This window comes from Aquila chrysaetos, chromosome 20, assembly GCF_900496995.4.
Source record: "Aquila chrysaetos chrysaetos chromosome 20, bAquChr1.4, whole genome shotgun sequence".
NCBI lineage: Eukaryota > Metazoa > Chordata > Aves > Accipitriformes > Accipitridae > Aquila > Aquila chrysaetos.
Window position 1 is genome coordinate 22726334 of NC_044023.1, and position 16646 is coordinate 22742979.

The 16646-nt window shown below is 41.5% G+C and overlaps 1 long non-coding RNA gene across 1 annotated transcript in view; it reads right to left on the reverse strand.

The window, feature by feature from the left end:
• Positions 1 to 16646, reverse strand: part of LOC115333393 — a 129099-nt gene that overhangs the window by 3975 nt on the left and 108478 nt on the right. The window lies entirely within an intron of this gene.

Here is a 16646-nt window from a genome sequence, read left to right on the forward strand (position 1 = left end):
GGCAGGACAAATGGGAGGACTAACATTTTTTTACGAGCAGGACTGGTGACTCTCCGCAGCCCTCCCTGACAGCAGCTGGCAGGAGAAAGCGTAAGGGCTTAATGTAATGCATCTACTGCAGCAGACACGGGAACAATTTGCTTCTGGAGACAAGAATGACTATGGTTTGGCGGGGCTTGGGGTTTTTCTTTTAATGCAGAGAAAGAAAACCAGCAAGCAAAACAGGGTGCAATTGACAGCTCTTTCACTGAGCTGCTCTTGGGACAATACAATAAAATCCTGCTGCTCTCTGCAGTCAAGCTGACGCATTTTCAATCTCCCCTGAATCATGTTTGAACATCTAAATGAAACTTTGTATTGAATATAAATGGGAGATAGTACTTGCTTAGCTCAAATATGTATTTTTAGTTAATCTTGGGGGTGGCGGTTGGTATGGGAAAAATGTTTTCAGGACAATACGAACAGATGAGGTGGTATCCTGCAAACCAAGGTTCTGCAAAACTATCTCCAGACTTCAAGGAATTCAGATTACTAATTAGCTTCAAATAAAAGAGAGTGAATCTAACTGGGATAAGAGAAGTGTGAGCAAATGGCACAGACCTTCCCCATTTCTTATAAATAAACAGATAGAGTCGGGAAACTTACTGCTGCTAAGGCAAAACCACAGAAGGGCAGAAAGCATAAACACAGAGATGCCATCACCAGTACTATTTTTCCATTTTTCTCCAATTAAATATGTCTCAGTATACTGTGGCTTACATCCTAAGTTGTGCATAAAATAAAATACAGAGTGTTCAGCATCGCCAAGTGTTTTTGGTGTATCAGCAATTGCATTTCCTTATTTTGTGTGCTTTTATCTATAGAAACCTAGTGGTATATTCTCTTTTTTACAGTTAATAATACCTTAAAGCTTATGCTAACTAGTTGAGCAGTCTGTATGATACCAAACCTTTCATGGTATTTTCACAAGACATACATTGTAGTAACAGCCTGAACTTATGTGGGACAATCTTTGTACAATCTTGCTTTAAAAAAAAGTAACCGCAAAATGACATTTGCTTCTGCTTTGTAGTTGCAATCAGTATATAGTACACATATCTGTTAAATTTGTTGAAATGCAGTTGACTGAATGAGAATACCATGCAAAGTGAATTGCTTCCCTTCAGGCATTAATTATCGGTGTATCTCAACTGTTCTCCTCCACTCTTTACATTCTCTGACGTTTCATCTCCTCCTTGATTGGGAGCAACCATCCTATAAATAGATTTTTTTGGCAGTAATTGTGAATAAAACTGACTAGCATGGACTGTAATCATTTGGAAAATTTAGCCTCCAACTGAGTAATTGTACAGTTTTTGGATGCCCAATAAAGGTTGCCTCTAAAGGTTATTTTGCATTTAATGAGTCTGACCAGGCCCCTCTGTACAAACATGCTGGAAAAACTCTGCAAGCTCAGACAAGATTTGAGTGAGCAGAGAAATGCCACAGCTGAGGCAGTGAAGCCTTACTTAAGACGAGGGGTATAATTTCCATTTCAGCTTTTGCCTTCATAAAAAGCTACAGGAACAAGGGAGAGGATGAGAACAGTTATTTGCCAACATTTTCTAAAGGAAGTTTTTCGCTATCTAAGTAATTGTTCAGATTCCTTTTTCAAAGCCAATTCAAGATCCCAGTTTTCAGAAGTCACTGGAAAGGTGCTGGCAAGTCACTCGGACACTTTCGCCTAAAGTAATGTAATCTCTCTAATAAAAACTTACCAGAAGCATGACCTACCACAAAGAAAACAAACTTTCAGTGACAAGACAAATTCTTTTTCAGACTAAGCAAGCGTGTCCTGTCCATGCAAGTCAATCAGTAAGAGTATATTTTTGACAGTCCCATTACATTTTCCATTTTAGGGTCCACAGTATTATTGTCTTGGGACTAGAACAGGATTATCTCCCTTTCAAGCCCCATTTGAAGACAAGCGATGATTAATCCTAGAAAAATGGGATTTTTGTGAAATTATTTTTAAAAAAAGATAAATACAATGGCAAAATCTATCAGGACTTCAGTATTTCACCTCCTCCTTCATTCCCCATCTGTACCAGAGCTATTCTGTACATCGCTTTTCATGAAAGAAAAGGATTTATAGATATTATTTTCTTAAGTCTAGTGAAGCAATAATCTAAGCAGGAAAAAAGTGCAAATCCCAGCATATGTTGGCCTCAATTTTTTCCAGACGTTTTAAAGTCAGCAATAACATTGCAGAAATTATCCAGACCTATCCCAGCAGAAGATCATCTGCCTAAGAAAACCAGCCCTTTGGAACTGGGGGCTCTTAGAAATATTCATAAATACTAAATATTACATACCACTCCTGAAAGGGCTTAATCCACTACAGGATTATATCAAGAGCTGGAAAAACAATAAAAGACCTTGACACAACTAAACCACTGTTCAAGCAGGAGTATTCCGAAGCCTCTCCTGACAAGGTTTGGCCGCTTTGAGGTGCGACCCTAATACCTGGCACTGAGCTGTTACCGGGGGCAGCCTGAGCTGTGCCCTTGCCGGAGCCACGACAGGGCTCATCTGACCTGCCAAAAATTTCTCCCCAAGTCATAGCCAAGATGGGAAACAACGAAAAACAGAGAAACACAAGGGGAAAGGAGAGCAATCACTGCAGCTGTTAACGGCAGAAGTTCTGCCCAGCATGAATCCAAGCCTTACACCGAAGCTGGGACCTGCTCCCAGCCTGGCACACGCCGTCCCGGCACACGCCGTCCCGGCACACGCGTGGGGCCGAACGGCCCCTGCCCTCCGTGACACATGGAGCAGGCAGAGCCTACCCAAATTTCTTCATCCTCAACGAGTTTCAGGCTTTTGCTTCATTTTACTCCCCGAACCCTCTGCAACGAGCCACTGCACGGCTCACCACGTCATCCCAAAGCCCCCGGGACGCAGTCTCTGCGTCAGACCCCCGGCACGGTGACGAACGCAGCCGAGCGCACGGGCGCGGGTTTTGCGGAGCCAGCCTGCGCCGATGGCCACTGCCCTTCCCACCTGGATGGGCTCACAAACGTGAAGCACACGTGCGTAGCTGTGTCGCAGCTTGAAGCTTGATGCTTTCATTAACCCGCAACAAGAGGGAAATCTTCCCATGTCTCGCTTGTTGTGCAAGGAAAACAAAGGTTTTACAGTTCATAACCTACAGGAACAGCTGCAACAACACGTACTTTACAGCCTACAGTATTGGAAAGGGAAAAATAATATCTAAATGCTCAAGCATCTAAGATTTCACTTGTTTGTTTTGAAGAGACAGCCTAGCCACATTTTTAGCAAAATCTCTAGGAAACCCAATACATACACCCACATTTTGATTGTGATGATGTACAGCTTCACCTCTCTGTCAGATTCCTGCAACATTTAACATCCAAATTAATAAAAAATTCTGACTGTTCATCAGTTCTATGGAGCCAATCAAACTGAGACATGGTATTTCTTGTAGCCCTGCAGAATACATATTTTGCAAAAAAACCCTATTCCTAGTCACATTGTTTTGAATTATTAGCTCATTGACATTCCTGTGCTAAAGAAAATATCATTAGTAATTTACAGAAGTTGCATGAAGAGTAATAGTTCAGAAAAGCCCAGTATGAGATAAATTAAGCCTACATCTTCACGAAAATCATTAAAAGGTAGCTATAATGATATGCCCAAAAACTATCATTCAGATAGGCTGAGCGGGAAGCTTGTCAGATGTCAAGCCACCATTAACTCAAATACTTAGTACTATAGCACTGTATAAGACTTGTGCTTTGGTTTTTAAGAGATGCCAGCAAGTCTGCTGGGACTCCTGTTTTTGAGAGTCTGCTGGAACCCAGAATAAGGGGGAAAAATCAAATCTCAAAACTCCTGCAGAAAAGAAACACTTTCAATTCCTTTATCAGAGGTACCTTTGTGCTTTCTCTCTCATGCTGCTTTCCATCACCATCTGCAGACCCGTATCATTGTCCTTAAATCACTCTTAAACACTCAGCTCGGGTATACTGTCCGCAGGGACTACAGAAGAGCCAGCTGGGGTCCTGTGAGCTCTGGTCCATATTCACCACCACTTTCTCTACAGGCTATTTTTTTGCCCACCTTCCACCTCCCCAGGTGAGCCTGTGTCCCATCTCCTTTCATCTTCAGATTACAAATACATCCGCACAAGCTTTTTGTTCCCATGCTCTAAGTCTGTACATTAGCATGGGCTGATGCTTTCTCTCTCCTTCAGCCTGCAAATTCTTTTGTATTTCAGATCCTTCCACATTATCTTACACCTCAGAGACAAGACCTTGCACCATGATGCTATTGTTTACTTCATCTGTTTGCTTTCATCACTCTATTTGCATATCCTTATTATTCTGCACAGAGTACTGCAGCCAAGAAACGTATGAATTCAGTAACATACATGAAAGAGCGTTATGAAATGAAGGCACATGATCCTCAGTTGTTCATATTACCAATACAAATGACAGGGGGAAAGTGGTCTATGGCAGCCTAATTAATTTCCTGCTACCTTTCAACCAATTACTATGGTCTTCGGGCTTTTTTAAAACTTAGTAACAGGAAGCAATATTATTTGTAGATTTACTTAGTGGGGAAAAAATAAACAGCGTAAATTTGATTGAAGAACTTAAAATTACACACATTTTACACATATACAACTTCAGCTACCTGAAAGAGTATTGATTAAATAGACTCAACACTTCCAAATTAAATTTATTTTCAAAATATTTAAATATAAAAATAAAGGAGGCCTGCACAATGTATAGCAGTCTATACTCATACCTAAATGGGTTTCATATTGAAAAATATTGAAGTAGCACTCCTGTATCAAGATGAGGATTCCAGAAAACAGCTACTACCTTATGTCCTTTTTCCAAAATAGAAAGATAACAACTTGTCTTGTTTACAGCGATGATATCAGTCATAAAATATTCAAGTTTATTTTTAATCCTGATGATAGTAAATGTGAAAGGATTGGTGAAAACAAGCTCTAGCAATCAGCTATTTTTATATAAGTTTTGTGCCACATGGTAACATTACTTGGCTGTGGTTTACTATCAAATTGACAGCCACCTCCTGAGGATCTTTGCTAGTGTTATGAAGATTTATGTTCTTCGTACTGGTTTGATTAACTTGAATCCAAAACAGAGACAAATTTTTTTATTTGGTCCGATTGTTGCATTGCTCTGTTCTTAGCTTACAGTGACAACAAATGAATGCTGAGGATATTTTTCTTAACTTGTTTTTGTGTGTGACTATAACTTATGAAAAAGATTTCAAGGCACAGCCCAAGTAATTGGGAATCTCAGCAAAAAGGAGGAGGTTGCAGAGGGATATTGACAAATAGGACATTAGTCAAGAAAGTTCTTTGAAGATCATTTCCTTGGTGCTCAATATCAAGCTCTGTTTCTATTTACTGCTGAATATAAAAGTCATAACAGCATGCAATGGGATCCCAGCACAGCTCCTCTCCTGCAAGGCAGCCTTTTGGGGAGAGCAGACGAGAGGCAGAGCCACAGCCTCAGCACAACCCTCCCTGCCCCAGCCCCAAACGATGCTGGCAGAGCCGGCTTTGAATTCAACTGCTCCTGATCATTTAAACTGCATCTGCCTTCAGGCTCTGCCCTTGCAAAGCCTTGACGCTCTGGAGAGAAAAATGGTCAGTTCACCCGTGCACATCACTGGCTTTTGTCTATAGTAGCCAGCAGTGCAGACCAGGAGATTTGTAGAGCGGTACGGTTGGTGCTGAGGTCCTGCCATCCATAACACACACATTTCAAAGGGATTTTCCTTCAAACCAGTGCTACCTTTGACCTGCAGACTGAATGGCCGTAAGTGGTTACAGCACGAGCTGTGCTCCTGGAGCGTAGATCTTGTTCAGCTCCATCCGAAAGGAGCTTGGTCCACGTGCTCCTGACGCTCCTGCAAACCCACCAGAGCGGCAGCGAGGACTGAGATTCATTCCAGAAGCACGCTCTTGCTCCAGACTGCAATGCTAATGCAGAGGTATCAACTCATAAATATATCCATGTTGGAGCTGGTTTTAATTACCAAAATAGTCAATTCAGAATGGGAGTCCCGAACAGCAAAACTTCAGCGCTCAGAGCGCTTTCATGGCAACGCTGCGGAGCGTGGTTTAATTGCAGCAGTTTTAGCGAGAGCAGGAGCTGACTTTCTGAGCAGCTGTCGGGACTATCTCCCCATCTCTGGCCCATCCAGGCAGGCTGCCAAACCCACTGCTGCCTCTCTCCATACTTGCTGCCAGGCTCCCGTCCTCCCCCCCTGCCCGCTGCTGCAGCACCAGCCCTCGGCGTTCCCTGTCCCTTGCCCACTCCGTTGTCCTGAAGCCAAGGTTACTCACTTCGCTTGCTCAGAACGCTGCAGTTCCCAAGACACATATAGGCGCAGCATCTTTTGAACTTTCCTTTTTCCATCTGAAACAGGTTGGTGTTTATCTCCTTTTCATAAAAAAACGAATGCTCCAGATATTTGCTAAGAGAGTGACAAATTCCACTTAAAATTCAATTGCTTTACACAGATGCAGAAGCAAGTAAGTTGGATTTTTGTCTTCATTCTGTTTTCTGTAAGCTTTTTTTGCATACTTGTTGGAAATTTTTATCTGATCAATAAAATAACAGTTAACCAGTTGGCGATTTGGAACTACTGTTGCTTGGCTTTTCCTGCCAAAGCTCTTTTAGTTACCAACAAATGTAAAGGGGAAAAAGACTCACGCCCGCTGCTCTGGAGAACTGCCAAGCTCCCAACAAAACCTCGCACGTGCTCCTGAATTCCACATCTCTCTTGCCGCTGTGTGGGCAGTTGGCCACTCTCTGTTATATATAAGTGGTACTGAGCTCAAAAGAGCCTGAAAGAAGAGATATATAAAAGGAATACGGCCTTGCACAGCCCCCAACATTGCGTAATCCCCCAAACTCCCTAACCGAAAGCTGACTGGAGAAACCCCATTTCCTTTCTTTTATCTGTAAATGCGCCCTTCGCAGCACCATTAGTGGATTGACAAAAAAGCATGCACTATTGTAGTAACACAAACAAATACACCTTCTCGTATATTAAGGATTTGCATGTCCTATCCATGACGAATCGGGTGGTTCTGGCCAAAGGAGAAAACAATTGATAGCCTCAGTGCACAAACACACGATACACGCGCAAGGCGGCAGCACGCGGACGCCCAGACCTCCTGCATGCCGTCCGTACGATGCCCAAACACAAGCGCTGGCCGTCACCTGTCCCTGGCATTGCGGGCACAGGCTCAGGTAACCCCCAAACGAAACCACCAGCTATGTCCCTGCCCCTGGTCTGCTCCCCCCCAAAGGCTGCCCTGCAGGACACTGGGTGTGACACCAGTGGGCCGGCTCCACGGACGGGGACAGCGCGGCGAGACTGTGCCACATTCAGCCTCCGAGATGAGCAGGCGCGGAAGATGTGGCACAACCCAGGTATTTTTTATTACAGATTTCATGACCATCTCTTTAGCTCACTACGTTACAGGATCAGGCTATTCGGGAAGGAGGCCTGGACTTCCAGACATCTGTTTTCAGGTCAAGTGAGAATTATGCTCTAATCAGTTGATTTTTAGCAATTAAAGGCCTATAGGAAAAAGAAGATACAGAACTTGGTATTCACTCACTGACTCGCCGGGTTTGGGCCTCAGTAAAACAGGCCATAGTAAATGAACGCAAGGCTTCGTTAAACACGTGGCTTCCTAAGGAAGAAGCAACAACCTTTTGTTTGTCTGCTGGATCTGTGACTTAATGAAACAGCAGAATGGAAATCTGCTGAAAACACTAGAAATCCCCACAGGAAATTCTTTTTAGTCTGAACTGTTCTATAAATAACTCAGTATAATTGACAAGAATCCCATTAAAAAATAGTGAAGTCATCTTAAACTTTTAGTTAGAATTTAAAGTAAAAATTCTACCCCATTGGATGCAATCAATACAGAAGTCACTCCCAATACAGAGCAAATACAGAACAAAAGAAAAAGGCAGATGAAAACAAGCAGCTGGTTGCCTGAGATCAGCGAACTATGAAACTACGCATTTAAATGTTTACAACTATAATGGTTTTTGCTCTGAAGTTTTCTGCATTGTCTACAACATGCTGAAGGCTGACTTGAGCTACAAGCAAATGAGCTACAGAAACGGCTGAAAGTCAATCATCAGAACTAGGTACGTAATACCCAGCAATACATATGGCAAGTTTTTAGACTCTGCTGGTCATAACAAAGCTTGTAACACTTGGAGCATCTGGCCATCATTAAAATGAAAGCCTAGAGAAGGGTCTGTGTAAATTTAATCCTATTCATTATGAGAGAAGGATACTACAGACAACACAACTGCTTCATTTTTCAATTTGACTTCAGAGCCTGTTCACAATTTTTTAATCTTTTTACTTTTACTTGAAACAATCGGATGAATCTAGGCCTGGAAAATAAACAGCCCTTTATCTCCAGCATCTCCAGAGATCACAAACAGCTCTGTGTCCTTTGGGGAATATAAGCAGCTAACGATTCACCACTCCTAGGGTGCAAAGCAGCTTAATTAACAAAAAGCAATGTTTTTACAAAAGTTGTTCCTTTGTTCAAGTTAATGGTGCACAATATTACCAGTCGATCCTGCACGGTGGACGAGCCCTGCATTGAATTCCCTGGTGCTCTCTTCTCATCTCAGCGGAGCAACCAATTCCATTGGTAAAATGCATCAGTTCCATTTTTCTACTCTTTGTTGCTATTCCATCCCTCTCTAACCTTATACACAACATTCACTCATTTACCATTCCTCTGCTGGGTTGAACAGCAACATTTCCATTAATAATATTGTATATTTATAACAAAACTCTCAATGCATTTACAGAAATATAGAAAATGAACCAGGAAATACAAGACATACTTTCATGAGAATATCCTCGGGACTCACCTAGAATCTCAGTTCTACTTTATCTATTCAAGTTGCTTTGATGATGTGGAAATACATTTAACAGCAGCCATTTCCACAACTATAGCAAGTGAAATGCTGTGGCATACATGAATCATTTCAATGTAAAATTTAGCAGAATAAAGTTAATTGAAGGTCATCAGTTTTTTCTCCCCGCCCCCCCTCTTTTTTTTTTTTTAATAATTTGAAGTGCCTCCCCTGCCTATCAGCATGGGGGAAAATAAGATAATTTTGTTAAAGCTGATGGAATTAGCATGAGATAAGTAAAGGTTAAATGTCAGGATGGAGACTGCAGGCTTAATCTTCCTCCAACATATAGCAGACCAGCAAAAAAGTGAAAAGAGGTACATTTAATCAAAAAGGGGGCAAAAAAGAACTTTTGCATCAAAAATATATTTGCAAATTAAAATAGATTGAGATCTTGATCGAAGATTATAAGGTTTCCAGTTAATTATGACTATTCAGAGATCAGACTTTTTTTGCAATGGGTTAAGCCAATGAGATGAAGCAAAATCAGTTCTTCTAGAAAGAGCCAATGTGTGAATATCTGGGTGCAGAGAGGAGCAAATGGCCTGTATTACTGGAGCTGGGCTCCTATGCCGCTGGAAGGAAACACACCCCAAACCAGCCATTAAATCACCAAATCACAGAAACACTGGGGTTCAAAGGGACTTTTAAAGATGATCTAGTCCAAACCCCTGCCATGGGCAGGGACATCTTTCACTAGATCAGGGTTGCCCAAAGCCCCATCCAACCTGACCTTGAATTTAACTTCAGCATCATCCTCATAAAAGAGCAGATGAAGCACGCTAGAAGGAATACGGTTATTTTGAATGGCATCTTTCACACAAAGCAATCTGCAAATATTTTAGATTATAATAAGTTACAGTTAATACAAAGAAAGCACGGAAGAAGCTGAAATATAAAACAAGGGAGTAATTTTTTTAGATAAGATCCTAAGTGAAACATAGTTAATGAAGCTGAGAAATATAAGTAGGTTACTCCAGCTCACAGAGGAAAAGAGCTCTTGAATAAGCAGACAGAAAATGTTAGAAGAAAAGAGTACAACAATGTAACATTTCTAAATAAATACGAGTGGAATCTAAGTTTTATTATTGCATTTCCTTTTTGACAATAAAAATCGGTTGTGAAGAAAAAGAATAGCCTCATCATTATACTAGCTGCTTTTATCTCAAAGAATAGGCACCAAGATTTTATCATATGCATTTAATATTTTTCATAATTTCAGTATTATCAGTATGAGCAGCCGCTCATCCAATCGTCTTTACTCCCTGGAGGCACCTGCAGTTGTGCAAGTGGAATAATTTACCACCACATATGGTAAGCTAAACACTTGGGGATGTGGCATTTGTAGCAACAGCATCAGTACACAGACTGCAGCTCCGTTCAGAGACAGATGATGTGATTTGCATGTTACTTATCTCAATGACACTACTCGATTTAACTATTAATTACTTCTTTATTTTTTAAGAAATGTAAGAGACTGAAGCAGTGGTCACAGAAGCCCAAACCAGTAGCATCTGCAGCAAAAATATCCTGACAAAACTTAGTAAGGAGCAAGCTAGTAGACTACACAGGAGTTACTTTTACATCATAACGTAAGAAGGAAAAATGTCTTTTTTTTAATACTTTCAACAATGCTATAGTGGAGAAATCTTCTATTATCAAGTTTCGTTAAGAATTATTAGAAGTGTAGGTATGGACAGAATTTAATGTAGTATTATAAACTGACTAAAGTTTTCAAGAAGAAAAAATATTTTAAATTCAAGTGTTCCCATTCCATCCATATACCTTTTCCGCACTAGTGCAGATCACCAGCACTTCTTGGCCAACGCTGGGTAAGACATGCAAATATCCTACCGATCCATATTTTATATTCAATAAAAGTCATTTGCATGTGTAAATTATATATAAAAATACGCACAAAGAAATTCCTGTGTCATCAACTTTTATTTTACATTCCTCTAAAAGGAAAGGTTTTTTATAGAATTTCCAATACAGAGAATTGCTAGAATCCCAGGACAACTGCCTGTCCTATCTGTTTCAGACTAACCTTAAATAGTATTTTATTTGGTATACCATATGCTTCAATCTCTCTGTCTGCCACCTTCAGCTTTTAGTCTCTGAGCTGCAGAAAATAGTATGCTAAATAGCGAGAAGTCTGGTGGTAAAATCATGTTAGATTTTTCTCCCCAGAGTAGAGCGATGTTGGATTAAAAGCATACCTCAAAGAGTCTCATTTTAAAGACTACAAAACAAACCCTCCCATCACAGGGTAAACACATTAAACCTCATTACACTGGTGTCCTTCAAAGCAAAAGAGGTCTAAATGCAGGCTAAAAAATACGCGCTCATTACCGATACTCTGCTTTTCGTGTTGCCAAGCAGAGGGCTGTGCGTGTTACGGAACGGCAGAGCCAAATACAGCGTCTGGGCGGCCGGGGTCTGCGCTGCGGCGAGGCGCGGGACAGACGCGCTCCTTCCCCGCCGGCACGGCACGGCACGGCAGAGATGCGCTGGCCCGGCCCGGCACCGACGGCGGGTCGCGGAGCCGCCGGGGAGGACCGTCGCCGGCAGACGCCCCGGGGCGCGTCACGCTGCGGAGAAGCCTGGTCCATCGGTCCGCTCTCCACTGGGGCCTTGCGTTCACGGATAGCCATCCGCCACACCTGGCTGTGTTACTGGTTGGATTTAGGCCAAGGGAACCATGGTTTCATTCTGCACAACTTTATCAGCTGGGAATTCATCTTCTGACGCCGAAGACGGATTGGGCCGAATTTGCCCAAATTGAACTCTCAAGTTCAAAAAGAGAAGGTGATATGTAGGCTTCACTAAATGAATGTGCTATGGATAAGAAACACACCCAGAGGAAAGCATTCGTGTTGCCAAACAGTCCGTCAACTTTGAAATATTTCATCTGCAGCCAATAGAAAGCCCATCATTCTCCACGCCTTGCCTTGTATTCCTCCCTAGTATGCATGGCAAGATGCTATGGGACAAAACAACTTTAAAGTTAGGAAAACTGTATTCCTCTAGATCCTCTAATTAGGAAAAGACTTTTACCTCCCAGCCCCAGGCCCTCATTCAAGCACCCTACCTTTCTCCAAATTGTTATTTGCGCTCTGATATTGAACAGGTTAATTCATCTTCTGTTGCAGTGACTTGAATTGCATCAGTGATGCATTGCTGCCTTCAGAAAAGGTGACCGTCACTCAGAGACAGTCACCAGACCAACACCAGCTTCACAACAGTCTTGCAGCAAGGAAAGATCATGCAGTTTAAATTTCTGTGTAATTGGGAAAACACGATTAAATTAGCACTGCCTCTTTCTCAGCAATACAGTATAAATCTCTCCACAATAAGAGAACCTTTTTTCAAAAGCTTTAACAGAAGAAAAAGAGTTACTTTATGTCCAGCTCTCTTACAATCTTACCTGTCTCTGGAAAGCACAGATTAGGTGGATGCATTTCCAACACCACATCCAGCTTCAGTGCAGCTGCGTTTCTGCAGGAGTCAGGACCCTGTGGACTCAACACTACATTACATTACCCCAGGCCAAAGAGTGTAAGACTGGCCATTAACTACCATCCACAGAAGAGTCAAGCACTGTTCCACTGCAGGCTGGGTTTCCAGTTTTGCAGCCACCACCAGTACTAATCACACACAGGAACGTGGCCAGGAATCATCCACTGGTGGTATTCCTTGCTGTAACATCTCCAGATACTGTAGCCTGACACAAAGTGCATCGAGGCCAGCAGAAGTCTTTTGATTTCATCACTGGAATTGGCACCGAGTTTGGCATTAGGTTTCACCTCCAGAAATAGTTCTTGCAGCTCCAGGAGTTCATTTTCTTCCCAAGTTGTTTGGCAGTTGATCAACTACTGCTGCTATTAAAAGCAAGCACTTGGTGATGGATGATCTAAGAGGTGGTTAATTGGACAGGGAAATAGTTTAAGCACCATATTGCTTTGCATTAGGACTAACTGAAAATTTGCAGTTTCATCTCTCTTGTCATCTATGAAATTAAAAGGATGGGCTCAGCCCATTTGGTAAGCACCCTGATCTCAAAGGCACCAGAGCACCCTGGCACGGCGAGGGGCTCCCGCTGCCTCTCAGCAGACACATCAGAGACTGACCCGCTTTCCTCCGCGACACCCCTACGGACACTGATGGGACCTTGTGGGGAAGCTCAAACCCCTCTGTGTGGATGCATTTGTTCTATAAATACAGACAGACCTTCAGCCTTCCAGGCTGTCTGGAATTTGTCATCCACACAGTAATTCACTCCGTTTTAACAAAAGCCTAGGATATGAATAACCTCTCCTTCATATTCCCTGAAAATGAGAAATACTCTGTTTTTAAATTATTCATGGCATTATTATTATTAAAAGTCAAAGTGCCATTTAATCAAATAACATCTTAAAAGTATGATTGCATTAAAACCAGAATGCCACAGATTTATAAAAACATCTGTCTCTCTTAGCCTGTGTTGAATTACAAGAGAAATGAGTCTGAAGTCATGCTTGTAGCTCAAGACAAAACTCCTCTCTGATACACAAATCAATACATGATTTAATTGTGTTTTATTGCTTATTTTGCCTCAGTCTAGGGTCAGGAAAGACCCTGAGAACATCCTATTTGCTATTTTCCCAAGTCATAGTCACTCAACATGCACCTGTTTTTTAATTCTAACCTTCAAGCTTTCTCCAGCTGCAGGGCAATAGGGAGACTGAAAGAGCAAGCATGTAATGAGAGCAAGCTATTTATTCTCTTTCTGGACTGCAGCTTGTTGAAAGGTTTTTCCTCTAAGATTGTCTTCTGAAGATGCCAACAAAATCACGATGGAAACAGCAGAGCTAAAATGCTTATTATGTAGAAGTGTTCTGCATGGTCAAGGTGGCTCTGATAACATACTACAGTGGTCTCTGAGCACAGCCCAACACACCTTTTTGCTAGAAATGCTATTTTGTATATGGCATGGCTGTGCACCATTATTGTAAGTTTCAGGGAAAAAAACAGAATAAAAATGCAGTATTTCATCAATACTAGACTAAGAATTTTTTTTTTTTTTTGCTTTCTTTACTCAACATGCTTCGAGATTCAACAAACGTTGTTTCAGGGTTGAGTAGTCATTTTTCTCATAGACCAGTAACAGGCTGATTCCAAATACACGATACTGGCTGATGTCCAAAGTTATGTGTGCTAATCCCAGTGGATAAATTCTCATGCAGTATGTATGGACCCTTTTAATCCCCCAGCTTTTTCTAACAGTGGAAGAATTTCTGAAAATTCTTAGCCTCAAGACAGAAATGTAGGTTCATGCTCTCTATCTAATCTCTATTTTCTACTCTACCATTTTAACCTCTCTCTAATATCAATACATGGAGTTGATGGCTCTGTTTTGACTTGTACTCTGGAAAATAGCTATAGTTCAATTAGAATCAGTAAGAATTTTAAAACTAGAAGCTAACACATTATTTGAAAATGAACTGCTGATTTTTATTCTCCATGGGTCTCTAAGGAGACGTTCAATCTTTATTTATTTAAAGTTTTTAAAAAAGCTGAAATGGATTTTATCTTGTAGGTTGGAACTGTAGTTTAAAGCTCAATTGAAGGAATTAATGGAAAACCGTGTTTTAGCTTGAGGTTATGCATTTATCCATCCATCCTTCCCCCAAAAGTCTTGTAGGCACAGAGCTGGAAACAGACCCTCAGTCCTCTCTGTCATTCTCTGCTGTTCCCATTTGTTCTGCAGTATGAAGACCAACTGCTCTGCATTGCCTTCTAATGGCACTCCTTGGGGTCTGGTACGGGTACGTTCATCTCTTGTGCACCAACAGATTTAATGACTTACAGGGAAAATCTGTCCTTGATGCACCCAGCCCCTCCTCCTGAGTCTGGTTAAAACAAGCAACAATTTGCCATTTCTCACCACTTTTCACTGGTGATTAAATCTGTCAATTGCAGAACTCGTAGATAGGCATTTATTTTTCAGGATGCATAAACAGAAAGATTTTAGAAATTAAGTACTGATATCAGAAGATCCCAATTATATGAAAAAAACTGGCACCTGGAGAATTGTATGGCAAGATAAACCTACCCAGAAGTGTTTATTATTTCTTAGTAAATAGACACGCTGGAAGCAAAATTACTGCTTTCTGCAAACAACCAAAGGATTTGTTTAGTAAGCTGAAAGCAAAATAGACAAATTTGCCTCAGTTAAGTTTATATGAAAGTTTACTCGAGTCCTAGTGTGAATTTCAAAGGCACATCACCTTTCATTTGCACAGCCAGAATAACAGGGTCTCTTGACAATAGGCTTAGGACATAGCAAAAGCCATCTTCTTGAACAGAACTGAAGATCCATCCCCAAGGCACAAAAATTGCCTTTTGCACTTTCTTTTCTTGCTTAATGGCCATTAAAAAAAAAAAAAAATCCCTGTATTTCAAGAACCATTTTCCTCCATTATGCACTAATGGTTAATTCACCACACTGAGAAAAGCACTACTTAAAGATCAATTTTACAGCTGGAATTGAAACGAGTATGAAGAACAGTATGAAGAACAATCACTCTATTCAAGGCATTACCGCAGAATGAGGAGCTTGCTTTAAAGAAGTCCCAAATTCAAAAGATTATACCATCTACCAGAAGAAAACCCCACCATTCTATATGTTCCAGAAATTCTCTACTGGAAGTATATGGACTCGCATACACAGTCATTGCTAACACCATCACCAAACCACACCCCTCCAAGAGGCTTAGTTACCAGTGCTAGGGGCTGAGAATAACAAAAAACAAAAAACAAAACAAACAAACAAAAAAATCAGTGGTATTACTAATACTTGCCTTGCTCCATTTTCAACAACCTTCTGAGAAAGTCAAGTGTATGATACTCATGAATATGTAACCTAGCATGCATCAATACACTTTCTCCCATATGCATCCCTGGAGGGATTTTGCACATTACTGTGATGATGGGAAGAGTACAGCGACATCCATATTACAGTTCTCGCCGATACAGCTCCCCCAAAAATGCATGCCTCATGCCCTCCTATTTCTTGTACTGACACACAGGAGAGCTCCTGCACTTGCGGGATGCTGGGTGACCCGTCGGGTCTCCTGCAGGCACAGCTCCCCAGCAGCCCCCCTGCAGAGCTCTGCACAACCCCTGCTCCCACGCCACGGACTAACTGGCACTGCAGTGTCTCTGCAGATCGTACGGCATTTTTGCTACACGGGATAAATGAAATATCTTCTAACTAAGAATTGTCAGACTGATGACAAACTCTGGAGTATGAAGAATTAGGAAAGCCCCACAGAGCTGGAGGCTACACAGCCAACAAAAGAAATGGATAGGAAAACACAGATTGTCAGGGAAGAGATGGAGTGTGAGAAACACATCCGATGAGCTCTAACTATCCGTCATGGGAATATCACCAAATCGCTCATTTTTTGTACCAGTACTGAGATGAATAAGAGAAAATACCAACAAAGTAAAATGTTCTTGCAGAGCCACATACCTTTGGTCCTACTTTCCATCTTGGCAGATCAGCTGAAGCAGCCTTAACAAAGTGTGCCCACCCGCAAAAGTCAGAGACTATCTTGTGTTCGTTCTAGCTTTATTTCAAATGTTTGCCAT